This window comes from Cinclus cinclus, chromosome 2 (genome assembly GCF_963662255.1).
Source record: "Cinclus cinclus chromosome 2, bCinCin1.1, whole genome shotgun sequence".
Taxonomy (NCBI): Eukaryota; Metazoa; Chordata; class Aves; order Passeriformes; family Cinclidae; genus Cinclus; species Cinclus cinclus.
In genome coordinates, this window is record NC_085047.1 from 46,079,644 (window position 1) to 46,092,346 (window position 12,703).

The 12,703-nt window shown below is 39.7% G+C and overlaps 1 protein-coding gene across 4 annotated transcripts in view; it reads right to left on the reverse strand.

Moving 5' to 3' along the window:
- Positions 1 to 541: 541 nt before the first annotated feature.
- The window catches only part of PSPC1 (paraspeckle component 1), a 58,387-nt gene continuing 46,225 nt past the window's right edge, over positions 542 to 12,703 (reverse strand). Inside the window, exons 7-10 of one of the 4 annotated variants that reach the window (XR_009932958.1) lie at positions 8,143 to 8,393; positions 5,109 to 5,212; positions 2,211 to 2,321; positions 542 to 1,960 (exon numbers count right to left, since the gene is read on the reverse strand). The gene's annotated coding sequence lies outside the window, so the exon portion shown is untranslated. Of the gene's footprint in view, positions 1,961 to 2,210; positions 2,659 to 5,108; positions 5,213 to 8,142; positions 8,394 to 12,703 lie in introns of all 4 variants that reach the window. The other 3 variants (XR_009932959.1, XR_009932957.1, XR_009932960.1) reach the window with 3 other exon arrangements.

The following is a 12,703-nucleotide window of genomic DNA, read 5'->3' on the forward strand; positions in this document are numbered from 1 at the left end:
GCCACCAGAGCTTGAGATGGGCAGGATTACCCATGAGGTGACATCTCAATCTGTAGCACAGACTCCCACTTCCTGATGAGAAGTCTCGCGCCCTGGAGCTGTTACTTGTATGGGAGCTCCCTAGCCAAGAACAGGGAGAAGATTTTGGGAAGAAAGCCCTGTTAGGCCTGTTACAGCAGTTGCATGTCTTACACTGAATACAACCCTCCAGTGGGTGAGAGGGAAAGGTGCTGCCCTGGCTCCTCCCACCCATAAAGGCTGTGCTGACAAAGTTTTTCTTAAAAAGGCTTTACAAAATTGGGTGAGAACTCATATGGAAAAGCTTGCACAGGAGATTTAAAGGCTTTGGAAGTTCCCTCACCTTTCTCAGTCTGTCAGCTCTGTGTCAACATCAGCAAAGTTCTTTCTGTGAATAGCAGGCTTAAGATCCCTAAAATCACAACTGAATCCCCAGACCAGGTCCCCTGCATCCACTGTTCCTGAAACCAAATGATTAGCAGAAAGCCCCCAATGGTTCCACAGTGCAGAGAGTCCAGGTAAGTACAGTCACACAGTACTGCCTTGCACTGTTTTTATTATTGGTATGGTGCAACACTTCCATGCACTCAAACAGTGCTACAAGACTGCCACCATGCACCACTACCATGAGCCTGGCTCCATCTTCTCTACACACTTCTCTTACACAGCTGAATTAACAGGAGCTCTTAACCACCCCCACCTCCTGTTCTCCATCTGGAAAGAACCCTGCTTCCTGGCCCCCTGGCTCCTGTGTTTCAGCCTTCTGATTCCAAATGGCTTCCATGGGACTTGCTCCCACATCTTTTCTTCAAGAGCCCAGAACTGGGCACAGTGTTTCTGCTGCAGTCTCAGAAGTACCAAACAGAGAGACTGCTCTTCTGGCCCCTGCTCAGCCATGATCTTCCAATGAAGCCCAGGATGTGGGTGGATACCTTCATCTTCACTTGTCCCTCAGGGCCCAGATCAGCTTCCACAAAGCTGCTTCACCACTAGTCTGCACCCAGGATCTGCAACTGCATCGGCTTAGTTCAGTTCCCACTGCAGGATTTAACTGCATGAAGTTCCTGTCAAGTCTTCAATTCATGTCCACTGCCTTGCTGATTTCAGGAAATAGAAAATAAATGTCCTGTTACTCATTTAATTTGAAACAGTTTTACAATAGCTATAGAAATTGAAAAAAACCTTGTGATATGTTACAGGCCAATGTTCAAATCACATCAAATTAATTTTCCAGTCTTCATTCATGGTTTTTCATCTTGTTATTTGGCTACATTAAGACAGCAGGCATTTGTAGCATAACTTCCTACTCAACAGTACAGACAGTTTACTGCAGCTGTAATCTCCCCTATGATTAACATTTCCTTCCAGTTCTTTTCAGCTGTCACTGGCTCATACCATTTTTTTCTAGGTAATTATTACTTTTGTGTTCTTCTAAACTACTGCAGCATAAACAGAATCCACATTACCTCTTTTCTTTAAACCCCACCACTTTCCTATTTTTTATCATACATTGTAGGGCTTGAAAATATTTTCATACTTTTTAAAAGGCTTTTTTGAAGTTCAACAGCAATCATTTGAACCAAGGAGCAGTCATTTAACATATAATTTACTCTTATTATTCTTGTAGAATGTACAAACTTTAATCCTTTTACTGACACCCATTTTCCTTAACGCTGCTGTTTCTAGAAAGCAATCTACTTGGAGTGCAGTTTAGATGAAAAGGGCATTAGTACTTGAGTTACATATCAAAGTAGGCCAACATCAGGTTTACTATGAAATGCTGGACTAGCACCATCTTCTGTGCCAGAGGCTGAAGACAGTAACATCACAAACTGTAACTTGTCTCCTCATGCAGGAAGAGGTCTTGGACCTCACAAGCAAATGCATTCACATTCTTCAAACAGCCCTTTTCCCTCAGGTAGGTCTCACAGGTCCAGCCCGTCTGCAAGCAGAGAGAATGATCAGTTCATCCTTCTCCTGCCTTCAGCTAGGTGTGACAGATTTAGTTACTATTTCATTAGGTAAAAGCATTATTTGTGTGCCCAAGAGCACAGAGAGATACAAATAAAAAAAAACTATACAGGCATTAAGCACAAAAACAGTACCAACAAAACCAAACAGTACCAACAAATGGAGTACAAAATGTACCATTACAGGAGTTCTAACAGGTGACAACACAATTATATTCTCACCGGGATGGTCCTTGTAACTCCAAGGTGCAAGCAGCATTTTGCACATCATCACAATGTAACAGCCGTGGTCAGTTCTGAGAGTGGGCAGCCACCAGCGGCTTTCATTGAAACCTAATGCATTCAATGGAGAGGAACATTTCCAAGAAGTATGATTCAGGCTGAGGAGTTACAAGAGACACTTGAGTGATAACTTCCTTGCAAGTGTGCTTTTGTCATCAAAGTAAAGCACTTAAGAAGACTCCAATGACAAATAACAGAGCCACACATCAGCAAATACAGTTGGATAAAGAGCTGAGAAATGCAGACAATTTTTCAGACAGCCCTCCCCACCAAGGTTACCTGGATCTCACTCCCACCATTCAGGAAGTCCAGGAGCAGCAGCCTGACTCAACACTTAACACAATTTCGTTAGGCCAGTACACTTTGTCAGCCAGGTTCATACTGCAGTCTGAGGTCCACACACAAGTGAGGAATGGGGAAAGAGGAAGAAAGGTTTTTATCACTTGACTGAGACAAGGAGTTGTCATTTAGCCAGTAAAAGGAATACTTGTATATCTCCAAGGAACCACGACCACCCTTTTTTCCCTTTACAGGAAGGAAACTGTAAGCTGACAGAAAAATTCTGAGATGCCTGGGAAACCTGCCAAACACTGAGGTTCCCAAATGGCTCTAGTGGCGCAGTAGCACTCTCACATGTAGTGACAAGCAAGATTGAATTCCAATGGCTGCATGGTCAACACAAAATGTCCTCTGGATTAAAAAAAATATCCCATTTGAATCAAACTCGGAGAAAAATTAGGTATTTTCTGTTTTACTACTGCTTTTCTCATTAACAGCTTTAGCTGCTTGTCTTTTTTAGATTTTATGAGTAAATAGTTGTAGCTTACTTAGTTCCATAGTCTGGTTTATATTACAAATTATTGTGTGATAATTTTTATACTGTGATTTTACTACAAGTAAATAATGGGATTCCTTAGTAAAGGACAAAAGCAAAGCCACAAATCAAGGCATGGAACAACTTTCCTGCCTCCTCAGTGCCCCTCCCAGTACCAAGAACATGACAGGGTCCAGGTTAGGGAACACAAACTGGACAAGTCACACATGCTGAGCCTGATGGGATGCTCCCATGAGTGCTGGAGGAGCCGGCTGCAGGCCTTGAAAGGCCACTTTCCATTGCTGACAGAGTGTGGCAACTGGGATTGATGCGCAAAGGGGAAAGCAGAAGTCACTCCGGTCTTCAAGGGTGGGAGAGAGGACCCAGGCCCTGGGTCCAGGGAACTACAGGCCCTGGGAAGGTGATGGACCAACTACTCCAGAAAACCATTTCCAGACCAAGAAAGGCAAGAAGGTAATTGGCAGCAGTCAGCATGTATTTACAAAGAGGTCATTTGCAAATTCTTAAGGATCCCAACTGGAGAGCTTCTCTGGTGAGGTGACCAGTGAATATGGGCAGACCAGTGGATATTGCCTACCTTGGCTTAGGAAATCTTTTGACACTGCCATAGTATCTCCATTTATCGTTTTGATCCTGTCATAATACTGACAGATTACTGAGAGGCTCAGTAAGTGGACCGTGAGGTGGACTAAAACCTGGCTGAACTGATGGGCCTGGAAGGTTGTCAGTGGCATGAAGTTCTCTTGGGCACAAGTGAATAGTAGAGTATCCCTGTACTGAGGCCAGTCCTTTTCAAGATCTTAATTTCTGCCCTGGCTGATGGGACAACATATCCACAGCAAATATGCAGGTGACACAAAGCTGAGAGGAGTGGGTGCTAAGGCCATAGTGTCATGCCACCATCCAGTGATCCCTTAACAGGATGAAGAAATGGACTTACAAGATCTCATTAAATTCAACAGAAGGAAATGCCAAATCCTGCACCTAGGGAGAAATAATCCCAGAGATACCAGGATAGGCTGGAGGCCAGATGGCTAGAAAGCCACTTTGCAGGTAAGGACACAGTGGCCCTGGTGAACACTAGGTCCAAGAACCACCCTGAGTGAAGAGTGCAACCTGGCCACAAAAGCAGTCAGTGGCATCCTGCTTTACAAAGAGAGTTGTAGAGATTATCAATTGGAGAGAGATGATCATCTGGTCTGAGCCCCTGCCATGGACAGGGACACCTTTTACATGTGACTACAAAACAGATAAATTGTTCTGGTCCTTTATATATCCAGTTCTCCTTTTTACTATTAACCACAAAGACAGCTCTGAGTCCTTTAGCTAAGCCAAACAAACACAGAAGGATTAACACAAGTTTCTCTTGCTTTACCAGTAGAACTTGCACATCTTGGTCGAATCCCACCAGTGTTTAAATTTACTTTTTACTTTATAAAACGTTAAGGGGTATTTTGAAATTTTGGAACTACCAGAACTACTGAACTTTGCTACATAGGACTCGCTTTAAAACCTTGCTATCTGTCAGCCCCACTGAGATGCTGCCCACAGTCAGGGTAGCTGGCACTACACACCTGTGTGCATGCAAATCAAACTGTGCCCCAGCCTTCCCAGACTGCATGGACACCACCTTCCAGACCAGAGCCCTCTGATTAATGCCAAACTGTTCAGAACCAGTAGCTACTGTGCTGGTTATACAAAAACAGGATTCTGAATGCATCAGAACAGTATCAGTATCATCCAACAGCTCAGACATGGCATCATATTAATGTGGCACTATGGGGTTTGGAAGGCTGGCCAGAGCTTGAGCCAACTGCTAGAGGGTGTGTACATATGCTTGAAGTCTTTTTAAAACACAAAACATGGCAGGAATGATACCAGAAATTACATTATCTGGAATCAATATTAGTTGAAGAGCAGAAGCACAACTACACAAATCTGAACCAGAAGTGAGGCAGTGATTTCAGTAACTGCTGGATAAAGCCATATAACTTAATACGTACCTTGTACTGAAACCTGGTTAAGGATTCCCTTTTGTCTGTGTAAGATAGCAGAAGGATTCTGCACAAGCCAGTCTTCATCTGCATTTTAAGATTTTAATAGTAACCTAAAAAATAAAGAGACTGTAAATAACTGACATTTCAAGCAAAAGGGAAAACACAAGTAGCTTCTCTTTTCAAAAACCCATTATATATGGAGTAATAAACCATAATACAACTTCCCATTACCAGAAAAAATCAATTTCTTTTCTACCCATTCTTATCACTTAGTTGTTTCTCCAAAGATTATATTTAAATTTTTAGTACCTCTGCAGTTAAACAACAGCTGTTCCAAGAACATTAACAAGTTCCTAGATTTTCATATTTCTGTTCAGAGTAGATTAACTGTAATTCTGCTCCAAAGAACCCCAAGTAATTTCTCTCTGGAGGTCTAAAACATATGTACTTCATGTGACAGAAAACATTCTAAATGTTGTCTTCTAGGCTTGCCAAGGCATGTGGTGAAAGTGGCATTTTTAATATTAGTGCCACTAAAATGATCAGGATCACTGAACACACCACCGAGTCATTAGTGACACTTGAGAACTAATAGCTCTCACTGCAGTCTCCTTCTCTTTCTGCAGCATGTTGTACAGACTTTATTAATTAGGGGCAAAGTTATCAAAATAAAATAACTGAACTGAGTTGGAGTAAAATGTCCCACTTTATAATAACATTTCACAACAGAACTGCATACAAGTACCATTAAAATACAATTTAATACTACAAGCATTAGAAATTCATGCAAAAGTTTAAGACTTCCATAATTTTACAACTTCTTCAATAGATCTGCTTGTCTTTGCAGTAAGTGCAGTTGGAAGAACAGCTAGCATATATTATTCCTACTAAGTTTACTAATCAGTAATTAAATTATTGTCATTCTATTAAAAATGCCTAAATAGAAGTGTTAATAAGGGTATCCATCTTGCACAGTGTTTGTCTTCTCAGAGCACATATGCAAAACAACTGTCCAAAGTGTTTAAAATCCAACAGCTCTACACCCTAGCCATTCAGGCTTCAAAACAGTTCTCACCTGTAGACACATTCCCTCCTCCCAGAATTAAAATCACCTCCATAAATGCCTCTGACTTAAAGTAAGATGTGAGCACTGTGATGTTTGATAGTCTTAGCATAATCCCTTACTCAGGCACAGAGATGTGTTGCAGAGCCTGACAGCCCTAATGAGACAACTGCCTGGAAAGGTCCTGATTACAACAGCACAAAGGGGTGAACAACTCCCCGTACTCTCAAGTAAGGGGTTGTTAAAACAATTTTCTAACATCCTGAGGTCCTGTTTGATGATCATAAAACTTAGCACACCCTGCAAATATTTATTACAGAAATAATTCCTTTGGAAAGCCATATGTGGGTTGCACCTTTCAGGCTAGCTACACTTTAGGAACAGTCCCAAAAAACAACTCAAAAAGTGACATACATGTAAATTACAACACACAGCCACAAACATTTACAATAAAGGTAACATTTACCTTATCAGACACTGCTAAAAACAAGCTGAAACTCACAGCTCAGAATAAATACAGTTTTAAAGTTGGCATTGATTTAACATCTCAGTCCTATTAAATCAAGTATCCCACTTGGTTCCTTTTTATCTCCCCTCCCACCCCATGGTGCAGCTTACTATCAGATTTCAAAAGTTCAGTTACCTATTCTGTACCAGACATTCAGCAAGAGAGACACTTTCTTCCTAAAGCACAAATGACAAGAGCGCAGCCCACTAACCCTTTCTAACTAGAGCTGTAACTTCACAAGTAGTGATACTACAATGATTTAGCAAGTCAAATGCAGTAATAGCTGTAGTGATGAACTGTCAGTCATAGGGAGCTGGCTGGAACTGTCATCTGGCCAAGTGTTAGTGTCCTGAGACATTACCTTGTCATGGTGAAATTAATGTAGCTATTGACAGGTATGTACTCATCTAACAGGAAGGTGAAAATTACAAACTGCCCATCTTTCAGTCTGTATTTTAATATGAAAAAAACCCAATAATTAGTTTCTCCCTTTTCCCCCCCAATTACGAAAGCTAAAGCATCAGGGCCTAACACAGTCTCTCCAGTTTCTGTAAGTCACAGTGTATATTAATTTCTCTTTCTTGGCCACCCAGATTTACTGAAGAGAAAGCTGTGAGCCATATTCTTGGCAACCAATATTAGTGACAAAGCTGTAGCCAAATAAATATATTTTTAATGACAGGCTCTAAAACCTCCCAGTAAGACTGATGGGAGTGTTAAAACATGTATGATTTTTACTAGGTATGTGCCTCTGCACTATTTGTTCATGATTCTCTCTCTTCTAAGATCATTCCAACCTCTCTACAGTATATATAAACTCTGTTTATGTTAACAGTAATTACTTTGTTAGAGCTGAACATATCCAAGCAGCCAGTGATGAAAGAAGTGATTCTGACAGTGAGCTGGAACACAACAGAAAGTTGTTTTAAAAGAGACTGAATTTTCATTCATATGATAAAGCTCTTCTTTAAATTAAAGTTCAAAATGGGTATGGCACCAAGCAAAATGAATCTGAAATCATCTGAAAGGCCTAACAGCATGATAACCATGCCTCTTCTGGAGAAAAGAGAGGCATCACATACAAACTGAGTGATACTGTGCATATATTGTGCCATGATGAAGGAATATTGAAAAGCAACTCCTAAGTGCACCTAATCTCAAGTAACACATACTCAGGGTAGCAGGATATCTCCAGCAGAGACCAACTGTGCAGGATAAGCTCCAGGCCTCCAGTGCCAATTCAGAGCAGGAACAGCTGTGACACTACAACACCAAAGGACTCTTCACATTTACCTTGCACACAGATGTGCGGCAGCTTCACCAGCTTGACTGACAGAACAGGTTTTGTGGTTTGGTTGAGGGTTTTTTTTGTTTTTGTTTTTTAAATTAATAGGATTTTTGATGGCTACTGTAACAAAGAGCTTTCCCCCTAAGTTTACCCTTTATTTTAGGTCTACTTTAAAAATTACCTAGCAACACATAGCAGCACAGGTAAATTCTGACTTCCACTGAAGTGACCATATGGCATTTTGGACCAGCAGGCACAGGTATGATTTTTAGAGTAGCAGAACCACTATCCAGCACACAGAAAGAAGAACTTCAATGCCGAGCTTTTCTCAGGAAAACAGACAATCCCTTGTGGCCACTTATTTGGGGTTTCCAAAGGGAACCCGAGATGATCCGCAGAGCTGTGTTCATGTTTGCATTTGTTCGGGCTTACCTATCAAAAGGCAACAGATAACAATGTTGGCTGCTGACATACTAACAGAAGATACAGTGCTAGACATTCTTAAATGGTCAAGCAATCTTATCCTCCCCATTCTTCTCTTAAGTTTTTACTTAAGTCTGTCCAAACCTGCTAATCTTAATTATGAGCAATCCCTGCTGAGGACAATAAACCATCAGAGACTAAAACTTTTCCCAATCTTGTGTTTGTCAAATTCTCTTAACAAGTGCATATACTTGCCGAGAAGTAGAAGCAAGCAAGCATTTAAGGGGAAAAATATTAGCAAATTAGCGCTTGAAAGGAGAATTAAGTTCCTAGAAACAAAAGGGAAAATACTACATAAACTATGCCAATGAGGCATTCAATTTCCTTTGCAAGATTATTGAAAATATTTTACATCCATTTCACAACTTTCAAGTTACAAAGTATAGAGTACCTGAAGTTAGCATGTTAACAGAATGAAGAAATAAAATGCAGTAATATTCCTCTTTTGGGATCAGATTTCAAAAAAGAATAAATGGTGGCAGTAACTAGTGGCCAGGCAATGGCCCAACTAGTGGCCCATGCCACTGACAATATGCGATCAAGGGACATTTGTTTCTATTTTGCTTGGATTGCAAATCTTCACCATATAGAAATTAAATTATTTCTTCAGTATTTTGGGGATGTGAGCATGTCTGAAAGTATTTAAACAGAAGACACAAAGTTTTCACCTGTACGGCTTTAGCAAGATCAGAATTCAAAGACACTAAAATTTGTAAGCACTTTGAAAAATTTTAAAAATTGTTCATTTTCAAGTCATTACATTCCTAGATGCAAGACACAGTATTATCAAAGTGGGGTTTACATACATATATATATACACACACATTATATTTTTTGCAAAATTTTGTGCACTGTGAGGCAGTAGTCCAAGTCATTAAGATAATCCTGTAAGAAGCAGCAACTAAACCCTGTATTTTTTAATACAGCCCCCTCCCCTATATGACACTCCCATTTCAAATTGAGGAACCTGCAGCACCAGAATAGCTGGCTCATCAGTGATTTTAATAATTACCCATTTTACAAATGTTTCCATTAAAGCAGCAGAAATATCTTTCAATGTTCAGATTTTTATGCTCAATGACTGTGTTAATGCTAAACAACTTGGAAAATGTCCAAGTAATAGTGTAATTTTCTCCACTCAGGACTCACATGCCATGTTACACAGATGTGATGTTCTGAGCATTTTGTGATACTTTATCATGAACAGCTAAAAAGTACAAAACTGTTGAAGGAACAAGGGAATAACCTTTAACCCTCAGCATCTCTTTCACCTAGAAATGTATAGATGTGATTTCACAAAGAAAACTTAAGAAACCTGACAGATAAAATGTATCTGAAAATGCTGCACATGGCCCTGGAAGCTACAGTTAAAAGTTCATGAGATACTTCTGCCAGGTTCTGGAAACTCTGAGATCCTCTACCACAGAAACAGATTTAGAAAAGTCTGCTGTAAACAAGATATCATTAAACCAGCATAGCTAGCACATAGTTAAGTAGGATCAGTACAGCTCTACTATTTTAACAGAAGTCAGGATACCATTGTGCTACATACAATGCAAACAAATTTACACTTATGCAAGGAGTTAAGAGAACTACCAAGATTTTAGGATGTTTAAATAGGCATACTTCTATTAAGACTAATTTTTTATTTCAAAATAATTTGTTTTAAAGTAGCAAAAGTGTGCATATGCAAAGCCTAAGAGACAGTTTTCTCTTATCTTAGTTTTAGGACTACAAAAAATCAGCGTTAAGCTTTGTATTATAGAAAAATTCTTATATATAGTAATGATGACCTCTCTAGTTTGAGGATATTTCCAAAACCTAAAGGGGAATCCAGTTTCACACAAAACTTCCTATACTGTGCATAATTCAATTTTCTCCAATTTAAAAAAAAAAACAAAACCTGCAGTATTCCTAAGGAATTGTGAAACTCACTCATACACAGCTTTTGAAGTTTTTGTAATTCTGCTTTACAGAACTTCACACAATGCTCCCCATTCCCTTCTGTAAGGTTCCTTACCTGTCATTTTTGCAGCAGGTGCCAAGTTAGGCCAGTGTCCTAACCTCCTCTTCCAAAATAATGACAGCAGAACTGATTATCTTTGTGGGGCTAAAATCTCTGAAGCCGTAAGACTGTGCTGGGGGAAGGGCAGGGCAAGACGTAGTCACACAGTCTTTATTAACAACAACTCGTTTACTCCAAGAGCTTTCATCTTTGACATGCTTCATTTGAAAATGTAAAGCTTAACAATACTACCAAGTACATACATCTACATTGAAATGAAACCTACTAAGGAAGGATTCAAATACTTAAGCATGTAATAGGGTTTAACTGTTAATTCATTCATATAAAGTTTAACCAGCTCCAAGCTTTGCTTAGATGACAGAATCATGGGCATGTTAATGGCAGTAGGGACCTCTAGAGATCATTTGGTCAAACTCCTCGGCTCAGGCAGGGCCACCTAGAGCCAGTGCCCAGGACCACATCCAGATGGCTTGTGGCATCTCCAAGAACGGAGACTCCACAACCTCTCTGGGCAGCCTGTGCCAGTGCTTGGTCACCCTCACAGTAAAAATGTTTCCTAATGCTCAGAAGTAACCCCATGTGTTTCTGTGGGTACCTGTTGTCTCTGGTCCGCTCAAAAGATTTGTGATTCTTTGTGCAATTAAGTAATTTCCTTCTTGTACTAACTCTACTGGATGACAACTTCCATCTCAGATTACTCTGTAACAAATGTAGAATACCAACTTCTGGCTTCCACCACAATAAAACCGTATTTGGTAGAAAACATAAAATCTTACATTAGATTTGAAATACACAGGAAATGGAATCTGTATTTCAAGATAAAGACAACAAACAGCATTAAGAAACCTCAGGATATCCTGCAAATGTTCTACCCCATACTGGTATACTGACATAGACTTACCTGTTTCTGAAAAAACCCATAAAGGAGTATTGAATAAAGGAACCATTTCTCTATTTGCTACTCTTGTACTGCCTGGCAAGCAGGGTCTCAAACTTGGCTTTTTGTCCTTTCCTTGCTCAACTGGACATATTGCTGATGCAGCACTATCAGGATTTATTTCCATAAGTACCACAGAATGCCATAAATTCTATGTACAGCATTCCTTATTTTAGTAGAAGTCACTACTACCTGCAAGATAAAGCTATTCTTCCTACCCAAAGCAAAATAGCTAATACCAAACATTTAAAAAAAAAGCTTTAAGCTCAGTTGTCATACAGAGCAAAGTGAACAACTACTAACACGTAGCAAAGAGGACTGAAAGTACTGTATTAGAAATAATTTCAAGTCTGAATAACAGATCAGGCACCTTAGTGAATGTTCAGAATACTATTAACCACTCTACCACATACCCCCCATAACAACAGTCCAGTTGGTTACCATTTTCTTCACTTGAGAGCAAAGTAAACGCCTCGGTGATGACACTCCTTTGCACAGGACTAGGCCAAGACCACATCGTGAGAAGGGGGGAACTCTCTCTTGGTATCATCTTATATACAAAGGCAGTAACTTGGCATAATTTTCAAAACTAAATATTTTTCATCAAAGAGACTGATGGTTGGTACTGTTTTTCATCATGGCTCATTCAGATTTCAAGATGCAATTTGTAAATATCAACACATTAATGAGAAAATAGTTACACACACAGACTAAAACATAAAAGCTGTTACTTCAGTTACCTGTTTGTGACTTTTATGTAAGCAAGTAAAAAACATCCATTCTAATACACTACAAATATTACTTGCAATGTCGTGAAAAAGAAACTCCACTTAAGCAATTAGCAGCTGCTCCAAAGAAGTCTGCATTTCAAACTGAAGTTCTGCATCCTGATATGCATCCATTTCTTTGAACGATCAACAGAATGTGTACTTGTTACCAGGTTCTTTCACACTACTTTTTACAGACCACTTTCAGAGCTTTTTGCTCTCCTATTCGGCTCAATCTTGTTCTGGTCTTCTCGTAACTTTACTTCCATCTTATTTAGCAGCTTATTTTGGTCAACTTACTTTCATTGTAGACTCTGCAAAATCCTGCATCTGATCAGTACCTGACTGATGAGTACACTCTGACAGGGTGTATTTATGCATAAAGTTTGAAGGACTCTAGTTTACATCAAGCTGTGAAAGCTAAAATAAATGCAGATGTCCAAACAGTTTAAAGATGAAGCTCAGAAAATGAAGGTAGGACAAAATCTAGGTATCTTTATTATAAACTTAGGGAACCATCCAAGAGATA